We start from the raw sequence: 22,974 nt of genomic DNA, 5'->3' as shown, positions 1-22,974 counted from the left end.
CTTGTTTGAGCCCCTTAATGCCGATCGCCAGACCGGGTAACAACAAGTACCATCATTTAACGTCTTTTGGTATGACGCGGCCGGGGATCGAACCCCGGACCGTCCGCTCTCCAGGCGGACGCTCTACCACAAGACCACGGAGGCGGTTTGTGAAATTTAGACTCCAAGCGCTGGAGCTGCACTGCAGGAATATTACTCGACATAAAGGGAAAGTTGGCTTTTGGAAATTTGAAGTTATCCCTCTTGTCATACAGTCTTGTGGAGATTGTTTTGTCACTCTGAATCTTTATGCAACGATCTAAATATGAAACAGAAAAAGCAGTCTCACTGGTCTCCTTTATTTCTTGTTCTGGTGGGTAAATCAGGGCATTTTGACGGTTATTGAACGATATTTAGTGAAGCTTAATGTCAAGCATTCTAGTAGAAATTGGCAAATATTCTATTATAGTCTCTAAAAGATTTCGTCTGTAATAAAACGTATGTCTGTGCATATCAACAAGTGGAAAATAAAGCAAGCATCTGCTAAAGTATTCTTTACTTGAAGAATACTTGATTATGAAAACAAATGGTTTGCCTTTTTAATAAGTGACATCTAGATAACAAAGAAGGGTCATGATTAACCTCTCTTTACGAAATGATATCTAGATAATAATGCAAGTCCATGTTTGGCCTTTTTACCTAGTGATATCAGATAATAAACAAGACCATGCTTAGCCCTTTTACTTCCTGACATCGATATAATAATTGAAGACCACGTTTAACCTTTTTACTTAGTGACATCGATAAAATAATGTAAGGTCATGATAAGCCTCTCTGGACTTAGTGACATCTTGATAAGTTAAGCAAGATCATGGATAACTTTTTACAAACTGGTATCCAGATAATAACACAATACCATGGTTAGTCTTTTTATTTTGTTACTTCAAGATAATAATGCAAGAGCATGCTTACCGGTTTCACATAGTGATATCTCGATAATAATGCAAGACATTTTTTAACTATTATTCTTAGCCACATCAAGATAATAATGCAAGACCATGCTGAGACTGTTTACCTAGTGATCTAGATAATAATACAAGACCGTGCCACCTTAACATTGACCTACGATAGTCGCAGCGCTGAGACCGCTTTGTAGGAAGGACCAGACTAACTTGTGGTGGAAGTGTGAACGATTAACTACAGAGTTAACTGTTACGTGTCGATTCCCAAATTGAAACAATATGTTAACCCAGAAATCTGTAAGTAGATTGAAACCAACAAACAACCAACAAGCGGTAGAAAATCAATAATTGTAGTCAGAAAACTTAACTAGGTTAACAAATCAACACAAATTACTGCACAGCAATTACAATGGCAGTACACAATGGAGTGGTAGTACAATATTCATCGGCAATATATAATACGAGGGACGCAACTCTGCACAGCGAATTGAGGCGCCTTTTTAAACAATAAAATGCACTGCCATATAACACTCTCTCCTTATCTTTAAACACAATTCAATTCAATTGAATCTGGTTATCAGGGAGCTGAACAAAGAGTAGAGAATTCCAAACCGGCATCTACATTATACGATCGTTTTCCAAGTACAGTTGAGGTTAGATGTACCGATTCAAAACAGTGGTTAGATAATTTCAACAGTGGAACGTATTACAAAATTAATAGTTCCTTGCTCCCTCATTTATTTACTCTGTAAAGGTTCACACTCCATAGAACTCACACAAAATGAGTGTCAATTCTAAAATCATCAGTAAAACGCACATCATCAAGCTGCCTTGTGTCTAGTATCCAACGTGTAATCTAGGATCTTCGTCAACTATTCAATGGCATATTCAATCCCATATCCTTTGGATGTGCTTGCATTGCACTGAATGTACTTGAGTGCACAGTTGATGGGACTCCGCCGAAAAAAATAATCCGGCTTAAGAGAGACGAAAAAATCCATTTGGCTCTCCTTTTTGATAGAATACCAAATTGCCATATGTTAGCCAAGATTATTAATGCATTACGGATGCGAATGAATTTATTCGCTCCATATGACATATATTGCGTGTATCTAATAAATTATAAAATGGATGTAAAATACTGGGATAAATTTATTTTTTGGGATTCTGTATGTAAGTCATTAGATACACGTAGAGCTATCGCAATCAAGGCACGTATACGCCTTAAACTGTCATGGGAGGAGGCGGTATAGAAAGGCGTTACTCTGCATACATTGCACATCTTCTTTTGGCATGTTATCACGTGATCTGCAAATTCATTAAAACTACCTTATAACAGTGAGTTGGGCTTTATGCCATTTTGAAAATAATTTCAGTTCTTTATATTACCCTGCTAATTGACCAAACCCCAACGAAACGCGGGTCCTAGACGTTTATCAAATTGGTGAAACACACGAAATCGGGTATCGGTGAGAATCTGGTATTCGAACACACAATCAGCTGATCATGTACGGCTAAGAGACTTAGTCACCCGGACCATATCGTGTTTTGTAAACTGCCAGTATACACTTGAAAATTACATATGACAACAAACATTCAAACATTATCAAAATGTTACTATGCTAAAAGCAGTCGCGGAAACACTGGAACCTTTAGGTCAAAAACACAACTATGGTATACGTATGAAATCCATCACCATCGAATAACCATTTCATGTTTGTTTCATTTATAGCTACCTTCAAACATGGGTGTATTCTTTTTTCTGGCCCGGTAGATTATATTAAAGTTATGACTTCGACAAATGTCATTAACCATAACAAAGAGGACATAAGTTCACATCATGTCAAAAATGATAAACAATCACTATTTGCAACCAGTACAGATTCCAGTAACTTAACGGGGCCTCAGTGGGGAGCAGTATAGTCACATACATGTATATACACACATAGTCATTTTGCTGTGGAAGTATTACGTAGTTTCACACACCAATATATTTTTCAAAGCACGATAGGTTTTCAACATAGTAAAAGAAGTGCAATATGGTGTTTAAATGCTTTATACGAATATACGAATTTATTATCACCATGGATGAATGAAAAATATCAATATAATCATTTTTCAAATAATAATTTTTGTAATATTCACGGAAAAAAGCAAAATGAAATATGTTTAAGCGACATGTATGGTGTGGATGGCGTGTTTCGCCCTGGCTAGCTAAAGTCACATGGGAAATCAATATGTCCCGACGAATCGGACATGTTTGCCATCCCTGGAGTGACCACCATCCACTACACAAAGATGATGCTCAGGCACACTATATTACTAATAGATATATTTATTAAAAAAATCAGCATGGTGTATACGCTAGTTATTATATGGTATTGAGTGTTTATAATGAGGTGTAAATGATTCATATTCAGTATTGTCATTGTGTGTATCTGACTTATTGTCAGCAAGTTTATTCAGTAGCGAGATCGTGTGTACATGAGTTCACTGTGTATATTCAGGAGTATTATGGTGTGTTGATTCAATTGGACCATGAACAAACCAACAGAGAGAACCGCGTCCCTACAGTACATTATTTATTTCCTGATCAATACATGGTTTTAGTGGACTATATGGGCGATTATCTATCAATGAAAGGCGTCCGTTTTATGCAAATATACAATGGTTAAGGTCACGCTAGAGACTGCTACAAAAGTGTTCGCACGGTAATGAGAAATATACGGCTAAGCTCTCAGCAAACATCCGCGTATTCGTCTCAAGCATCACGGTTTTGTTTCTGTGTTTGTTTTTCTATTTAATCTGGTCAGGCATAACGGCTGTCAGTCCTTAGAGATATCTCCAACAGCCTGCTATGTTAACGCTGAAGAGCCCTGGCTCTGCAATCCATATTGGCCGTGCGGAGAAGGAGATTAGATATGACAATTTCCCCCGCTGTTGAATACATTTACACTTTCATCTGCTATCTCTCCTTCTTTCTCTCCTATATTCCTACAAAACATTCGCATCTATACTTGGTGATGCGCGTTTTCAACGGCCCGTATTGAATTGTGTAGTCATTTTAAACTGATTTTAAATACATATGGAGCTACTTATTTTGGGCGTATCAGACCTCAGGGATTACAATGGTGAGGGATGGGTGAGGAAATTGGGAGTGAGGGATGTGTAAAAAAATGGAAAAGAGAAAGTGTAGAAGTAAAATGCTTTAAAGAAGAATCAACTAGCTGAGAAAGAGAGATGTTTAAATGTCAAAAAAAAAAAGTATGACAAGGGGTGAAAAAAGGCAGAGGGGTATGATGGACGGAAAGAGTAACAGTAATAAATAGAGAAAGAAAAAAAGATTGTAAGAGACAGACACAGAGAAAGACAGAGATAGAACGAGAGAAAGAGAGAAAAGAGACAATAGAGAGAGGATTGGGGAGGGGGAAGGGGTGTTGGGGGTGTGGCTGGGGATGGGGATGGGGTAGGGGGTGATGTTGGGGGTGGTGTCATTATGTCATTAGATGCTCTGAAAGGGTAAGAGGAGGCTTCAACATTATTTCATCTGTTGAAAATGGATCGACAGACAAGCCATTACTGGCTTAGTAAGTGCCTCTCCGGAGTACAGTTTCAAATATCAAAAAGCTTCTCAAGTTACATGAATGTGTTAAAAATGATTAATCCAAAAGTGGAAATGTTACAGATAGCAATCGAGATTTGTGAACACACTCCATGGTCATGTTTGTTCCTTCCTTACCATAGTGTTTCTACAAAACAGGTTTCCGAGGTTGTAATGTATTAATCACTGAGTGAGTATGTTTTTGCGCGGCTGTTTGCATCATTCCAGCAATTGCCAGATTGATTGTATGTAAATCACTACAACTTGATACGACACATGGATTATATAACAAGTTGTAGGTTAAGAATTTAAGCAATATTTTGTAGTTATTTCATTATTAACCATCATGATAACGATTTGAACACTATCGGCGTTTTCGCGAACACTTGGTGTCATCATTGCTTTTCAGTGATCCAATCTCATCATTTTCACTGCTATTTTACTATTTACCCCCAATGGAATCTGTTTCTCGGTTAAACGAAACTGGTTATTCTCTTGCGTTCACGTTTTATATTTGTGTAATTCGGTAAACCGTTACACATATTAATGTTGTTAGGAAAGAAGGATTTCGAATAAGAATGTGATGTACACATGGAGGTTCGAAATAGATCGAGATAGTTTGGAAGAATCATTGAGATGTCCTGGCTAGAATAGAGCCGTGACACACTGTTGCCTGTCGTAATAGGCGACTTAATATGATCAGGTGGTCAAGCTGGGTGATATATGGTTGCTGGCGCGTCATCGTGCACAGGCGGCATGAAACGTTTCTCTTTATATCAACCACGGCTTGTCTGTCTAAGACTCGATTATTTACAGGTTGAGTTATGTACAGGTGGCCGTAATATAGCTGACGTGCTGTTGAGAAGACATTGTATAAAACAAAATACTAATTTGTGAACTAATCTTCTTTTGAAGAACTGTTTCTGTTCTGTTTCCTTTTCTGTATCTTTATAGCGTACAAAAACAACACATTTATTTGTGAACTTCTCTCTCTTCTTTGTAAAACTGTTTCCGTTCTGTTTCCTCTTCTGGATGTTTATAGCGTATGACGAGTGCCTCTTACATCGCCACAAATTGTATGTATGGGATTTGCAAGTATGTTTTCAAAAAGAAGTTGCTTTTTCCTGGCCGTAATTTTCCCAAATATCACAAAAATAGTCAAATAATGGCAATATGATTTATGCGTGGTTGTTATTTTGGTCATTTTTAAGTTCATATTTAAAAAGTCAGCAGTAAATCCTGGGACTATCTTTTCAACACTGCATCAATATGGGCGTGCCAGAAGCAATGTTGTTTAGATCTAAAGGGTTATGGTTCTGGACTTGAATGGCATCAGTTTCATTCATCTTCAAAGGAGGCGCCAAACCAGTGCAGGTTTTACGGGATTTCTGTTTTATTTGGATTTAACTTTCCTTGCCAAGTAACTGCCCATATTCAAATTCATTCACAGGCGGAATTATGAAGTATCGCATATGGAACATCAGTAACACCAAACATCAAAGTGACATTTAAGAAAAGACGGATATTACTCTCAAAACTATCTACAAAACTATCTACAATAGATATATATAAGAAATGAAAGTGATCCCAAAGTAGAGGCTCATGAGATGACTGATAGGTATGAGTGACTGAGTAAGTGAGTGAGTGCATGTGTATGTGTATGTGTGTGCGCGTGTGGGTGTGTATGTGTGTGCATGTGGGTTGGTGTTTAGCTGAGTGAGTGAGTGAATAAGATGGCTGGACATGCACACAAGAAACAGGGGAAGGGAAGAAAGGGGAAGATTCACGGAGGGACGGGGAGTAGGAGAAGGAGCTTGTGGTGAGCATGGATGAGAGAGAGTAAGAGGTGATATGGAGTTTAACTTCACGTCCAAGATTATTTCACCCAAACATTTATGTGAATGCTTGTACTAGTCCGGTGCTATCCCACTGGGATACCATGCCACAGTTTAACATAGATACCGTACTCAGGCACAGTGTACTAACAGCGGCCAGTCCTTGCTTTATCCCCGTAATGTCAAGCACCAGGCAGGGTAACAAAAACACGTCTCTAAACGTCTATTGGTATGACGCGGCCAGGGGAGAGAGAGTAATTAAGATGCTTGGAGATATTAGAAGATGATGAGAGTAAGACATGGGCACCTACTGCGGGTAAGAGATGGAGTTAATGTATGGAAAGAAATGCGGAGAGGGGAACATGTCTTGGGAGAATGGTGGCAAATGCGCGATAGTGCAAGAGAGATTGTTATATAATAGCAGTAAAGCTGTTTATAAGAGCAATAGGTACTTACGTGTGGATAGAGAAATGTTTAGAAGATGGGGAGAGGGAGACGTTTAAGAAAGAAGAGCTAAGAGGGAGGGAAAGTCAGAATGCTGCACTACCGAAAGCATGTGATAAAGAATGATCGTAGGATGGGTGGGGCAATAGGAAAGCATATGGATAATAGATAACGTGATTGAGAGAAAGATTTAGGGAGGTAAAAACACAAACTATAAATACGACACTGTTTTAGCCATTGCGATATTAACCGTTTCTGAGTTGGCTTGCAACCAAGGTTGTATGAAAAAACTATAGTGAAAATTTGGAGGTATGTGACTCCCTACTGAGCAGTTAACTGCAGTAAGTGAGTAAAGTAGTCGCCCATCCTAAGTGCCCGAATACTTCGATTGTACCTTGTCCCTACACGCTATTCATATATGCTAAGAACTGCCAATGTTTGAAGAGATGCAGCATTTTAAGTAATTTACAACGATAATTTCATATATCTCTACTTCGCTGCTAACATCAAGCGAAAACACATTTGTACGTGTGCAATCAGAGTAGGAAAGTTATACATGCAATGCAAAATCAAGCTGTTTGATCAATCTACTACACCAACATGTAAGCACTTCCAACATATTCAAACTCATGTGCATTACCACTTTATGAGACGGCATGGCGTGCGAGATATAGAGATGGTGATGAGGTCCCTGTTGGCGTGAGTCATGCGCCAGTCGCCGATGCTACTTGGGCATGCTCAATCCCTTGTATGACAGACAATATCAATGTAGATGAAGTGCAGTGAATCTAAACCCTCTCTCTAGAGAGAAAGAGGGGTGGGGTGGGAGGTGGGGGGAGAAAGATATATTTATATATATATATATAGAGGGGAGGAGGGAATCGGTAAAACGATTATCACCATCAACTGAAAATGAAGCACATTTCATTGGTCATTGACGTCTGATGTGAGGGTGTGATTGCATAGACTACAGAACGATTAAGTTATTATAGATCATTGATGCTGGAGGATGTACATGCGATAACGGGTGCCATCTCGACAATACAGGTGTTATGGTAAAGTTGTCACTATATGAGGTTGTGAGAAAAAAGGCACCTCACAGATAACTTATATCAAAGTAAGCTCTCGAGGCTTGGAGGATACGAATATACTGAAATCCAACACAGAACAAGTGCACCGATATCATTGTAGCTTGCCATGAGTGTCCTTTGGTTGAAAAAAGTAAAGTGTGTGCAACTAAGAACGCCGATACTATAATTCACCAATGACGTTTGGAGGGTGTAAGTTATCAGGTGCACAGGACAATAGATCACACATATACAGATATTATATTAAAACATATACGTATATGATACTGACACTTACAGATATTATATACATTATACATATGTCATACTGACACCTACAGATATCTTATAAAACATTAGACATATATAATACTAACACGTACATATATCTTCTAAAACATTATACGTATATAATACTGACACGTACAGATATCTTTTAAAACATTATGGGACACGGGTGGCCCAGTCTGTGCAGAGTTGCGTCCCGTGGGCTCGCCAGAAACCTATGATTGTGGGTTCGAATCACGGTTCGCCCCGATTATGTTTCTAGGTTTGTCAGCACCATACCCGTGCTCGTGGGTTTCACCGAAGTGGTAAATGTCCGAGACCTGCATCACTTCTGGCTTTCCTCCAACATTAAGCTGACACGCCGTGATATGACTGGAATGCTGTTAAAAGCGACGTTAAACCCAACTCACTCACTATAAAACATTATACATATATAATGCTGACACGTACAGATATCATATAAAACATTATAATATATAATGCTGACACGTACAGATATCTTTTAAAACATTATACATATATACTCGTGTATCGTGATTTTTTCACTAACAAACCTTTATGTTTCTTGGGGGTTTGAATCAGTGAAAACGTTTTTGAAAAAGATCGTAGAAACGCAACCAACCAAATTTCGCTGGTATTCCAGCATGCGTTTTCCTAGAAATAACGAATATTCAGGAGAAATTACTCCAATGTTCTAAAAAGCCAGATATCATCATTGCCACTCTAAGCAATCTTCGGAAGTGCAGAGTCCTAAAAAACATCACTTTTGATCGTTTTGATTAGATTTCACCATGACACGCATAAGTGAAAATGACAGATGGCGACCACAGGAGTGCTTGAAACCGGTGCTTAGCAGCGTGACGTCGCACTTCAATTCAATATGGCAGGTATGGCTATCAGCAAGACAACCACGTTGGAGACCGTCGACGTCCCTATAGCGAACGCCCACCTGCGACAACCCCTCGGCAAGACATATGGACTCGAACCACGTATCTTGGACGACGTCGACGCATCTACGGCATCTATTGCAAGGCGCCCAGCCGAAACAAGAACGTCGAGGCCTCCAGTACTGACGACAACATTTACGGTGGGCAGCTCGTCAGTGGAGAAGAGTCACTGAAGACTCACGTTTCCTTTCTCACTGACCTGATGCCACGACATGTATCCACAGGCACAGGTGAACGTTACGTCACGCCATGTGTTTTTATGTACCGTTTATTGGCTTCAATAGGATGATGTCAGGATGCAAAATATACACACTAGCCACTGACTGTGTGAACTTGACTCCAAAGAGGCACGACTCATTTACATTTGTCAGGAGAGCTCCTCATGAGGACACTTGCTCGTTACCATATCTTCAGACACTGTTTTCTAATGTTATGCAATTTCATCCAAGGCAGTAAATTATTTTGACCCATTGTCTTTGTGTTTGGTATGTCACAATACCTTTTGCCTATGAAGATGTTACACAAGCTCTCATCCAGATATTAAACTAAAACATACATGTACAGAGATATTATACCGATACATATACAAATATAATACTAACAGATATTATACCGACACACGAATGAAACGGTATCCGTTGGGTCACATACAGTTAAAGATGCAAATATGAAAGGTTAGGTAGGTACTACTTTCAGTGTTTACACACAAACATGGCGTCTCCCATGTCAATCGACGGGTGAGTCAGAATTAACCATCGGGAATCTGGAGAAATTACTGGGATAATAGTTATTATCAAACAAAGATCTAAGATGCTGAAAATGAGGCTTTTCACAAATTTTGGCCACTTTTGAGATATAAATGGCGAAACAATTTAGCGAGGACACTAGCGTGATCAGTTTCCGTATCTGTGCTTGTAGACGTCTGAGACTAAGGATCATTTCGAGAATTTAAAACATTTTGATTTGGACGAAATATGTCCGAATTGTTTCCTTGTTTCATTTTGTCGCCGTGTGCACATCTAACTGTTTTCGTAACTTTATGACAGGACAGGCAGACTCTATACAAAAGTGACGTCTCATAGACTAGAGTAGTTTTCTTTTAATAAAGGGCAATTGCTCCTGCTGGCGGAGCGATGCATTGTAGGGAAAGGCAAGTAGAAACAATATTGTGAGCAATTATTAGTTTTCCTATATGTAGTTATTAAAATATGTTTCAGTTCAAACTATATTGACTGTTGTAGCTGTCCGACTGACTAATCACAGACCTAATGCCGTAATGTATTTTAATGCGCCTACTCTAGGAAAACTAGCAATTTGGGGTACCGTTTGTAAGAGATGACAACAGGTTCTTTTGGATAACAGAATTTAAGAATGACATTATATGATTAAAAGATTGGCAGGTTTCTGTGGTACATATACTGTATTAGGAATAAGCAGTATATTAAGCGAGCCTTGGCGATAACCTCTACAACACATACAAACATCATGCTGTCACACATACATACACAATTACAGATATCCTTCAAATACGTGCAATATATATTGACACATATATATCTAGAGATATTACACAGACAAATATAGATATATATTTACCATTATCACATAGAGGACTTGAGTAAACAGGAAGCCATTAGAGAACATACAGCTATTGCTGTGTTGTGTTAGAATTCCTCAATGTAATTCATTAGAGTTTCCACTCCGGTGGTCAGTTTTTAACCAATCGAACTTCAAAGACGGTGTTGTAATTGCAACCATGATGTGACTTAGATGTGTACTGACCCGTATGTTTTTTAAACCAGATTTTTCTAATTACTCAAACTTTTTCCATCCGTTCTTATAGTTGTATCGAACGGACAAGCCGAATGATCATTCATGTAGAGATTTCGTAATGAATATCCTAGAGTCATATAAGATCCTTCCCCTCCAAGTCAAACAAAAGGATATCAAACTGGGGACGAATGTCCCAGAGAGCACAGAAAAGATGAAACTAAGTTATTTGAGCAGTATAATGAGTGATGAGTTGAAGAATAAGGAACAAACCTGGTGATATTAATGTATGTACCATTGTTTTAAGATGTCTTTTTAGTAGCTATATTCAAATGTCACACATAACAAAGTAATGATAATAGTTTATTTCTGAAGAAAGGTCATTGGCCCCTGGAGAAGTTCGTCATTTATAAATACATTATGACAGAGTCACCTTAGAGTTTTTATTGATGAAGAGTTATAATAGTGCACATGTTATTTATATCCTGACTGGTGCTTTATAAGGGGAAGGAAGACAACCTAGCTTGTACAAAGTACAAACCTTTACCCTGTACCAGATCACAGAAACAGTTTTGAAGGAAAATATATCAATTCAAAGACATGGACTCAAATTCGTTAGCGTTTCATGGGTAATGGTAAAATAAAACACGCAGGTAAGCCATTCCAAAAAAAGTATTTGCAGTATGCACATCATTTGAAATAGACTGCTTGGAACATACCCACCATTCTAAAAATGATATTTGGATCATGCACATCATTCCAAACAAACTACTTACAGCATTCTTTCGACAAGAACGCAGTGACAAATAAAATCATTATCAGAGTAAATGTACCACTAATGTTGAACGGATTACATTCATTAGTACAGTATCTAACCGCTCTGAGTTTTAATCACATCACACATTCATTAATCAAAGGAGTCTGTCCTGGAGAAAGCAATCATAACGTCTTTAGAATCATGTTTTCTGTTGGTTGCTGTCCATCAGTACCAGTTGTTACCTCTGATGCGGATTGATATGACGGAGGGATCTCGACCTCTAAAATGATGTTTCGGGGCTGCAGTCGTAACGAGAAATGGGTTTGTCTTGTTTTCTCGTGTGCTGTCCAACTTGACGCGTTAGTGTTCTGTTATTGTTAATAACTCGACACGCGATATGGCAGCAGCACCATGCAGACCTGATCGATCCGCGTGTGGGGCCCGCGTGTCCGTGTGGCGGCACAACTGTGCCCACTTACATTTCTGATAAGTGACAACTGTCATTCCGACTCTCAATAAAGGAGAATTCGGTTTTCAGCTATTTCTCATTCGATTTGCTGCTTTGTAAAACAAGGAAGCACCTTCATGAAAACCCATATGTGTTAACTAATATTATAAAACGTGCATGCAAAACAGTTCGTCACCACTCTTAGAATAGGATGGAAAGTCTTTATTTTCAGCTTCCGCCAACTCCGTTTTCTGTTTTTGTGATCCTCTGCATTAGCTGGTGATGACAGTGTAGTGATCTCAGCTTAAGAGTCAACTACAGTCTGTCCAGACTGCAGTGTCATCTCAGCATGAGGGCTTACCATATTCGAGCCTTCTGGTGCCCGCCAGCCTTTGTTAACGAAGCTTAACTAGTGACTCACTTTAATAATATTATCGAGATGAGATCATAACTTAAATTTCTCCTATTGCTGTCCATTGCACTGTCGATTGTAAATCATTACATTCACGTTATTGGTATCGTGTTTTAAATATTTTATAATTTTATCAATGTTATTGGCTTCACAGCTTTTGTAGTAAATCATTGTTGTCAACATATTGGTATCTTGGTGAAAGTATCTACTGGCTCCAGTTATCATATTGATGTCGCAGCTTCGGTAGTAACTCATTGTAGTCTAGTCTGTGTCCTCGTAGGTTAAATATTTACTGTTTCGCCCATAACGTTGTTTATGTTTATGACACATGGAAATCATGATATCGTTCGCGAAAGTTACATTCTCTCATTCTATTGATTTTGTCCCATCAGATAAAATCCATTTCTTCAAACAATAATTTGTCGCATGTGTTGTAGCTTTGGTATCCAATACTTCTCACTAGATTGTTTTTCTTCATCGTGTGTAAGAATATATTCAGTAAAACACAACACATATTTAGATCCTGGTATTCGGGAATAAGGGGAATAGTTACTTTTGATGAACTGGTATTAAACGCAATGAATTGTATTCTTATAGAAACCCTTAGCATGACCATCAAGAAGCGCACCCAATGAACGAGTTGAAGTGAGACAGTTGCATGTCAGCTCGCTATACAGTCTCTCGTGGCGTCTAAATAGGCTTGCCAATGTCTTTCAATGACCTCAACGACATTGTCCGCTAACCTTATGGGAATGCCGCTCAACTATTCCAGAATGTCTTCCCCGAAACTGCTGGAGAGTCAGCGGCTGAAGATTCAGTAGTCACAGGTTCATCTCATTGGGTTTTATGGGAAACATGAATGTTGAGTTGGGTAAGGAGTAATATGTGTACACGAACAACGTATAGACCTTTTTAGTTGGATGTATTGTAAAATAAAAACGACAAGCCCCTTTCCATATTCGAAAGAAATCATTGCCAAAGCAGAGTAGATTGTACGATTGCGACCATGACATCAGCGTCATTGCACCTTCATACGCATGTTTGACTACCATGCAGGATATGAAGGCTGGTGTTATATCCATACAAGGAGGGGATAGAGGTGGTAAAGGATTTCGTTCGTCACAACAAAGCCCAGTGTTTGATTCCACACATGGGTACAATGTGTGAAGCCCATGTCTGGTGTCCCCCGCCTGATATTGCAGGAAGTGGAATACTGCTAAAACCAAACTCACTCGCTAACTTTGCTGGAAATATACTCCGTCCCGTACTCCACCAGTCAATCCTGACCCACCGCCATCGTAACACATATCGGTAAAGTTATTCTAATAGTTTTATCATCCAGGCACATCCTTCCACAACACTCAAACCGAATCTTGATTTTTCACTGAAAGATTCCATCGGGATCAACATCTTGTCCAACAGATGTGCTGAAGTCACTGTATCAAACATTCCTGACTTTGACAGTCTGTACAAATGGGTCGCTTCCTGGGCCTTGTTTCTGACTGTCATAACAGTTGCATTGAATAGTGTGTTAAGTTACCCTATGGTTGAGGATCGGGTATGAAGATCCTGAGCTGCGGTGAATTACCAATATCCCATTCCATGGCAGTAATCCAACCATACCTTATCGGGTTCTCGAGTTTGCGGAAACTGTTGCGGTTCATATTCTTAGTCTACCATCCCATGACGGTGATCAAACGATATCTTATCGGAGTCTATGAATAGTCTCTCTTGTTACAAAACAAAATTCTGGCTACTTGAATCACGGGTCTCGAGCGTACCAACAACCCAATCACTTTGATTACGGGATGAGTATGCCATGGTGGGAACATTTATCTTCTTGCTGATAAGTGTTAGAGTTATGCAGGTGTGGATCATCGACACAGGATTTTGTGTTGCCTTCACTATAAGACATGCAATCTTGATACATGACATTCATATCGAATGCCTGTTATGGCGGGTCGCTAGTTAGTATACAATAAAGTTGATAGCAAACCCTGTAGAAATAAATGTTCATTTTTATGTATTTACGGCTTTGTCGAGTTATTATACCACCGTAATTTGCTATTGAAAAACTATTATATTCAGTCCGCAAGTGATTAAATGTCCTATAACTATCACACCATGTCATGCAGATATCGTATGTCTATCAGGGGTTTTGCTTTCGAGAATGTCACGCATTGATTCCATGTCTCTCAGTGATGTGGTATTGCGTGGAAATATCACAATATTCCCTATCCATTGGTGTGGCATTAAAATGGCATGTCACACACAATGTGACGCCAATTATATTGATGGAACCTATGGTTCGCAAGTATGATGCATTGAGCGATTATGCTATAATATCCTTGTTACCTCGAGGCAGAATATTGTAACATGACCCTTTATCAGTAGCATAGCACCATGGGTTTGTCACAATCTGCTACAATAACAGCAGTGTTATATTGCGCAAGTATGTCATGCTGCAACTATGCCACTATGGCTCGCAATACAAGTCTGTACAACACTCCCTAAATTGTTACTAAAAATAATTGTGAATGCAAGAGAATAACCAGCCTAGATTTTCAACAGAAAGAGATTCCACTTGGCGTAAAGGGCAAATAGCTGTGGAAATTATATGAATGGACCACTGAAAATCAGTGATGACACCAGGTGCTACATTTTTCAGAATGTTGTTTTTCGCGAGGATGTGGAATATAACCCTAAATATAACAGCAATATTAATTTACGATTGTACTACATATCCATACATCTGTTAGTTATGTTTGGCGAGTAGGTAACACTATACCCTTGTACATATTCCATTGCACTTTAATTAGAGCCGTATTGCCCCCATGCCTTATACTGGAGTTAGTGCGAAGATGTCTTAATGTGCCTCTATGAGTCCCTCCACTAACGCTTCAAAGGTTGTCCAAATATTTGATCAACCACGTGGTCCCGAGGGAAACAAACTCAGGCCTTACCGTACCCGTAGAAACAGATTTACATCCATTCAACAAGACATCTGACTCCCATCTTTTAGTGACCGGAGTTATATGTAGGTTCAGTACGTTGGTCTTGGCGGTAAGGCCCTAGTGTATACATAGCCAGGGTAGTCAATCAGAGTATTTCCTTGCCCAGTCTAGCGAACGGGTCGCTATTGAATTCCACCTGGTTCATGTCGCTTGTTACATGCATTATCAATAATTCTACTCAACCACTACCGCGACTCCTTGAAAAGAACGTGTGTTGCTTCTTTGTAGAAAGACAGCGTTCGTGTCGTCATCTCCTGTGCCTCTTCCTCTGCAAGTGAGAGCGTGATCAATTCCAGAGACAAAGTCAGAAAGAAAAAGCATCCATCATGACGCTGACGTTAATAGAGGAATCAATACCAGCCCTTCATCGTAACAGCCGCTATTTATATTTACGGGGTTTCACGTCGACCTTACAAAATGGGGTCTCATACAGGCGTCCCAACATGCATTGTCCTTGCCTTCATAAGAACACTCCCGGGCCCAATAGATGAAATGATGGGCAATATTGCAGTGATGAGTAAAGATATAGCAGCTTTTGCCTCTAGTAAACGACAGATTACTTTACGGAAATTGACATTTAAAGTGATAAAGTGAGTTGCAGAGCACCAAAAAAAAATTAGTTTCTTATTACTCGGTAATTGTTTTAATGGGCTCAAATCAATGTGTTTGCTATGTTCTATACACACAGTGACAGAGGGCATGCTGTCACATCGATCATGTTCTAGCTAAATTGCTTTGCGACCATCGAGAATTAGGATCGCAAATGTCTACTGTCCTGGTTTGATATGGATTAAATTGTACGCCGCCTCCTTGCAACCATTGGCTGTCGGTGGCAATCACCAAATGGAGGAAGACTATTTCAAATCCATTGCCATTTACTCGAAGGTAATTCGCTAAGTTGTTCGCTTTTGAATGGCAAATTACCTTACCGAAGCGTTGTAAAGTGGGTGTGTTCTCGTGTCGCTTGAGCGAAGCGAAGGTCCATAGCGATAACTGCCAACCTCAATGGCAAGATATGAATATGGAGCGATCACAGCTTCATGAATGCTTGTGTAAACAAGACATGGATTGTTCTTTGGTGCAGTAACTTGCTATATAACGTAATCTACAAGAACTACTTTTTGAGAGCCACGGATATATTGGGGCCTGTGTAGGTATCACGGATACATACAAAGCGTCACAATGTGGATATACGACAGTCGCCACCAACACATTATAAATAGCGATGGTTTCTTTTGAAGATACGAAGTTTCAAGAGTTTGATTGACTAACCTTTAAATGGGAATTACTATCTATCATTCTGGTGGCTTTTGAGTGTATAAAGCCATGGACATATAGAAAGTACACCTTTGTATGAAAGGGCACAGTCTGGAACGCTTGACATCACTCTATGAAGCATCTGCAGAGGCACATAGGGAATATGGCGGCATGCAAGTCCCATATGTAGGAGCTTGTGTCTGCAATCTACCTCCTGGAGCTGGATATTGAAAAAGCATTACGTGGAGCGGTTACATATACCTTCTTACTGTAAGTAGAAAGCATAATTGTAGGATCACAAGGATTTAGTTGCCCAGATAGCCATGTAATTGTTGATGCAACAACGTCGTAAATGTAAACAAAATTTTATAGATATTAATGCCATTTTAAATATAATTTCAAGATCAAGGGTATAATATACATAGATACAATGAAATTATTGTTCTGAAAATATGTATTTATCACTGAAATGTCGATCTGGTAAAATGGTCTTCCTTTGAAAATATAAGTTCTGTTCCGGGGACACATATTCAAGTCGTCTTGGTAACACATATTGCTGAAGGTAGAACTCTTCCAAACGTTGCCAATAGCATAAAGAAAACAAGCTTCACTGAGTAGCTCAGCAGTTCGGTATACTTTGGTTGTGGGTATTGTTGTCTCCAACTCAAAACTATAGCATTACACCATATGAAAATTCTGTCATACCCAGTACCCCGCCAACCGGTAATCGCTGTGTTACACAAGGGTGTGCATTGTCATACGCGGTACCCACCAACGTGGCGCTGGTTGTTTGACAGCGGTTGCCTGTATTTTCATTACTGAGCACCTGAGAAATTGTACTGATTGTATTAAGTTGTATTTTAGGAGTAATGTGCTCCATTAAACAGCGAATTATCAGCAGTGAATGGGAGCAACCGTTATAATTGGGTAGCTTTCTATTTAGAGTAAATTTGTCATTGCGAATATCATCAATTATTGCAATGTCATTAATTTTCTCTCAGTTTTGTTGGCAGTGACAGAAAGGCTTCTAATTTACGGTCGACAAAGCAATAACATAAACTAAGAAATAAAATAACAAAGCCGCACTATCAATATGAATTATGCCATATCATATAAGGAAATCGATAGGAGTGCCGAAGAACACTTGCCATTACTAAAAGTACAAAAAATTATAGGAGTACAAATGAAACGTTTACAACATTGGAGGTGAAGCAATTTCCTGGAGGTGCACAGTATTTGTATTAGAGAGAAAACATTAGAGCTTCAGAGGACTGAAAATGCATCAGCCGTTTTCTGCAGGAATAAAAGTAGATCAAATTCATTTACAGGGATGAAATGATATCTATACTTTTAAGGATTGCAAATACATCTAACATAAAACCAGTAAGTTAGAGGCAACATATACTGATTATTTTAATTCTGCCATTTTGAAATGAATGGAAGACTGCTTTAGTCGGGCCTTGTGCACAAGATGATAACAGAACTGATTTATACAGAAAAAGTAGAAATATACTTTAAAGCATCGGATTATATTTTTTGTATTCTCAGCATTTCATCAGATCCTTGGGATCTGTTTAAGGAACATGATTGAACGAAAGGGGAGTAATGAGAAGTGTAGATGCAATCTGTGGCAGTTCCTGTCTGTCTGTTGAACACGTGAATAGGTGTCTGTATAACATCTAAAACTATTCTACTCTCCCTTCCTGACCGATCTCTGTATAACGTATCCCTATATCACTCTACTTTCCATATAGCCTGATATAAGGTATAGCAATATCCCGGTGTGTGATGTCCTGATATCTATATAACGTATAATACGTATATCGCTCTCCCTGTGTGATGTCATGATCTTTGTTTAACGTATAATAGCTATATCACTCTCTGTGTGATGTCCCAATGTCAGTATACAGTATAATACCTATATCACTCTGTGATGTCATAATCTCTGTATAACGTACAATACCTATATCACTCTGTTGGATGTCTCTGTATAACGTATAATACCTTTATCACTCTGTGTGTGATGTCCTGATCTCTATATAACGTATAATACCTATATCACTCTGTGATGTCATAATCTCTGTATAACGTACAATACCTATATCACTCTGTTTGATGTCCTGATCTCTGTATAACGTATAATACCTATATCATTCTCTCCATGATGCCCTGATCTATGTTTAACGCATACTACCTGTATCACTCTGTGTGTGATGTCCTGATATCTGTTTAACGTATAACATCTGAATCACTCTCTCTGTCATATCCTGATTGGGGCGGTCGGGTAGCCTAGTGGTTAGAGCGTTCGCTCGTCACGCCGAAGACCCGGGTTCGATTATCCCGACATAGGTACAATGTGTGAAGCCCATTTCTGGTGTCCCCCGCCGTGATATTGCTAGAATATTGCTAAAAGCGGCGTAAAACCATACTCACTCACTCACTCACTCACTCACTCATACCATGATCTCTGTAGAACGTATAATACCTATATCACTTTATGTTTGATGTCCTGATCTTTGTAACGAATAATACGTATATCACTCGCTGTGTGATGTCCTGACCTCCATATAACGTATTATATCTATATCACTCTCTGTGTAATGTCCTGATCTCTGTATAACGTATAATGCCTATATCACTCTCTCTGTGATGTCCTGATGTCTGTTGTACGTATAATACCTATATCACTCTCTGTGTAATGTCCTGATCGCTATATAACGTATACTACATATATCACTTTCTGTGCTATGTCCTGATCTCTGTATAACGTATAATACCTATATCACTCTCTCTGTGATGTCCTGATGTCTGTTGTACGTATAATACCTATATCACTCGCTGAGTGATGTCCTTTTCTCTGTTTCCCTATTCCTATGTCACACGCACTTGCCAAATACCACGCCATTACTGACCGCCTCCGTGAGTCAAATGGTAGAGCGTCCGCCTGGAGAGCGGAATGTCCGGGGTTCGATCCCCGACCGCGTCATACCAAATGACGTTAAAAGATGGTACTTGTTGTTACCCTGTCTGGCGCTCGGCATTAAGGGGCTAAAACAAGGACTGGTCGGCTCGGATTTAGTATAATGAGTCTGAGTGGGGTATTCATGTTAAACTGCGGCATTGTATCTCAGTGAGCTAGCACTATAAATCGGCATCAGTCAGGACTAGTACAAGCAGCCACACACACACATACACGTGCATGCACGTCGCTGTATTCGAAGTGCAATAATCTTGGGCGCGACGTTAAACCCCATTTCACTTCACTTCATCTCACCACGCCATTACTGGAGACAAATTTGGGACACACTTTCACCGTGTAAACAGTTTTTCATAACAATATATTTCCTAGTATTTAAGTTTTCAAAGTATGTTAACCGCATATGGATAAAACATTATTTATAAGAAAACATTATAACATCAATCAAATCGAAAAAAACCGCGCTCATTTACGTATTCCCCTCATTTTCTAAAGTGCAGCGATAACGTTCACTGGATTTAGTCACGCCGTACACCATGACGTTGTGCACCGAGGTTACAAAGCAGTGAAGTTTAATTTAAAGATCCCCTTTCCATTCCGTAAATGGTATGCCACATGTCGTAAAATGTGAATGTATCCCCTTTGTTGTGGAAATATAACGCCGTTTCTTTAACGTTTGGCTTTTAAGCTAAGTTTCTCTGTTTCACTGTTTCAGTTGGGCGATAAATTGACTTGCATTATGTAACTACAATACACGACATTTCCAGTATCGCAGTGATCACACAAACTCATACTGGAGAAACACGTGGAAGTTCCGTCGTATTCGTTTTATTGACGGGTACAATGTGTAAAGCCCATTTCTGATGTTCCCCTGTTGTGATATTGCGTGAAAAGTGGCGTAAAGTGGCGTTAAATCAAACTCCCTCCCTCAGTCACTCGTTTTATTGAAGTAGTTAACTGCTTTTTACACGTGTAAAACGGCCCCAGACATGTATAACAGTTATCTTTCAGGCTAGTGTAAACGCTTTGATGGTTGATATGGGAGATAATTGGTTTGAAATCGGCCCTCTTCTAATAAGAGCTTCTTGATTGAAAATGTAAACATTATATCAGATTTCATCTTCGCATTCCTGAGTATTAAAGCAGTATGTGGGCAGGTAATACAGGCTGTGCGGATATGGAATGATCGTCAAAGACGCCTGAATTCGATGTAAATACACTGTTTGAATTCCAATGGGGCGGTGAGGTAGCCTTGTGGTTATAACGTTCGCTCGTCTAGCCGAAAGCCGGAGTTCGATTCCCAGTGTGTGAAGCCCTAGTTTGGTGCCCCCCTTAGTGATAGTGCTGGAATATTGGTATAAACATGACCATTATAATAGCGTATTTTTCTTTCCGTAATGATGTGTGTATGGTGACTTTGAACAGAAGTAACACTTGTAAAGCCATTGAAATCATTTGTATCGCAAGTGTACTTTTAGGCCGGAAGTGACACTGTGATACTGAATAAAAACCTGAAACGTGCAACCATTTTGGCCAAAGTGGTAAACGTCTCCGACCTGTATCAAGTTGGATTATCACTCTACATTGAACTGACACGCCTTCATACGATTGAAATACTGTTAAAAGTGGCATACAACGCAATTACCCACTATCTCAGGATACACAATGCCAGCTCGTTGTTACTGTTTAGGAAACATACATCCGTTAAAATAAAAACGTCAATCAACGTTAGCCCACAACACGTCATCAGGTTTAACTGGCGAAAACAGGAGGGAAAATATCTGATTGCCCGTCGGGGCCAATTCATACCTTAAAAAGACCAGGTAATGTTTCAGAAATGAGGTAAATACCTCCAGGAGTGATTTCAACATACAAATAAAAGGGCGAGAATCTCCCAAACAGCTGACCTTCAAAAGCAAACTGCTGCCTATGCATGGGTGAGGAAATCCTCCAGACTGATTTCACATCAGTCAGTCATTGTGCGAAGGACATACATGATTCAGTAACGTGTATGCTCACGGTTCGCGTGAATGGCAGCGTGTATACCTCGTGCCATTGCCCAGATCACGTCACTGCATGGAAATTCTGCTACCGTTCACCTGCTCAAGGATACAAACACGTCTCTGTAAGATGTCAGAAGATGGTCAATATGATTTAGGTCAGGATGTCTCGAAGGCCATTCCAACTGAAAGTTAAAATGTTAGCTCTGGCGACAACATTCGCGACTCGATGTGGACAGGCGTACACGTTGTCATGCATGAAGATAAAGCGAGGATCACCATGTTGAGCGGGAGGAACGATAACATTTGTAAAGATCTCATGTCATGGCACCAAGTCTGATGATAACAAGATCGGTTTGACGGCTCAGCTGAATGTCGCCCAACATCACCAAGCTTCCACCTCCAAATGATGCGCAATGGCACAGATGGCGTTCTGTTCAAGTCTAGACAGTCTCTGGGCTCGTCTGAGAAGGACATTTCACCATCGGTTAACACGCCATTTTTCCTTTAATCGTGCACATACATTTAAATGCGTTGTGTTGGCCTTCGGAACCAGAACCCTTCTGTTTGTAGTATTCCCAAATTGTTTATGTAGGAAAATCATTCTGGTGAGATCTGGCCGTGAAGATCTCGTTTTTTCAGGGCGAGTGGAACCTTGTAACGGTCCTTCCTGGGATTATTAACCCTGACAGTCTTGTGAGCAGGCACGTTTTGTCACGCTGTGACTTGTTATGGTAGTTTAGGTCATCTTCCTGCACCTTTCTTATTGGCCTAGCCACCTCAATGTCTTGTGCCAGTGACATCAACTACCTTCTCTGGCTGGTATTGACACTTCTCGTCGTAGATTTCAAAGGAAGCAGAGTGTATGTGTTCCTCGCCTTCATTGTACGCTGAAGGTTTCTGTACAGTCAAGTTAACCCTCCGTTGATAAACGCGACATTGGCGATAATGATGCTTACTTTTGTGTGAATATTGCACATATGAATATGATCCATTGTCCAGCAACACCCCGTTTAAATATCCCCGGTGAATACTGTTATGTGCTGCAACCTCGCCTCACTAGCATGTTACGACAGGCTAAAACAATACCGAGGAAGACGCCATAATGGTTTGCTCTTCCGAAGTGTCACATATTAAATTTTGGTATAGATTTTCTGATCATAACCATGTTTAGGTACCAAAGTACGTACTTTGCCAAAATATGCATGTCAGATAG

At 39.6% G+C, this 22,974-nt stretch overlaps 1 protein-coding gene across 5 annotated transcripts in view; it reads left to right on the top strand.

The window, feature by feature from the left end:
- LOC139468513 (neuronal acetylcholine receptor subunit alpha-7-like) overlaps positions 1–22,974 on the top strand; it is an 83,248-nt gene that overhangs the window by 6,327 nt on the left and 53,947 nt on the right. Inside the window, exon 1 of one of the 5 annotated variants that reach the window (XM_071250511.1) lies at positions 16,538–17,051. The exons of 3 other annotated variants lie outside the window; for them this stretch is intronic. The gene's annotated coding sequence lies outside the window, so the exon portion shown is untranslated. Of the gene's footprint in view, positions 1–16,537; positions 17,052–22,974 lie in introns of those variants that run through there. One more of the 5 variants, XM_071250514.1, reaches the window with a different exon arrangement.

Source organism: Haliotis cracherodii, unplaced genomic scaffold (genome assembly GCF_022045235.1).
Source record: "Haliotis cracherodii isolate W230 unplaced genomic scaffold, xgHalCrac1.p SCAF_2, whole genome shotgun sequence".
NCBI lineage: Eukaryota > Metazoa > Mollusca > Gastropoda > Lepetellida > Haliotidae > Haliotis > Haliotis cracherodii.
Note: the sequence above shows the minus strand (reverse complement) of the source record. Positions and strands in the feature narration are given on the sequence as shown.